This window comes from Rhinopithecus bieti, unplaced genomic scaffold (assembly GCF_001698545.2).
Source record: "Rhinopithecus bieti isolate Rb0 unplaced genomic scaffold, ASM169854v2 repeat_2686, whole genome shotgun sequence".
NCBI lineage: Eukaryota > Metazoa > Chordata > Mammalia > Primates > Cercopithecidae > Rhinopithecus > Rhinopithecus bieti.
In genome coordinates, this window is record NW_016876425.1 from 1 (window position 1) to 329 (window position 329).

Here is a 329-nt window from a genome sequence, read left to right on the forward strand (position 1 = left end):
CTTGCTCAGGGGCCGACACTCGCCCACTGTGACGATGTCACCGATCTGGACGTCCCTGAAGCAGGGGGACAGGTGCACAGACATGTTCTTGTGGCGCTTCTCGAAGCGGTTGTACTTGCGGATGTAGTGGAGGTAGTCTCAGCGGATGACAATGGTCCTCTGCATCTTCATCTTGGTCAGCACACCAGAGAGGGTCCGCCCTCGAATGGAGACATTACTAGTGAAGGGGCATTTCTTGTCAATGTAAGTGCCCTCGATAGCCTCTTTGGGTGTCTTGAAGCCCAGACCGATGTTCTTGTAGTACCGCGGGAGCTTCTCCTTGCCAGTTT

General features: G+C 54.7%; 1 pseudogene; it reads right to left on the minus strand.

The window, feature by feature from the left end:
* Positions 1-3: 3 nt before the first annotated feature.
* LOC108525678 (40S ribosomal protein S11-like) lies at positions 4-324 on the minus strand (annotated as a pseudogene).
* Between the last annotated feature and the right edge of the window lie 5 nt (positions 325-329).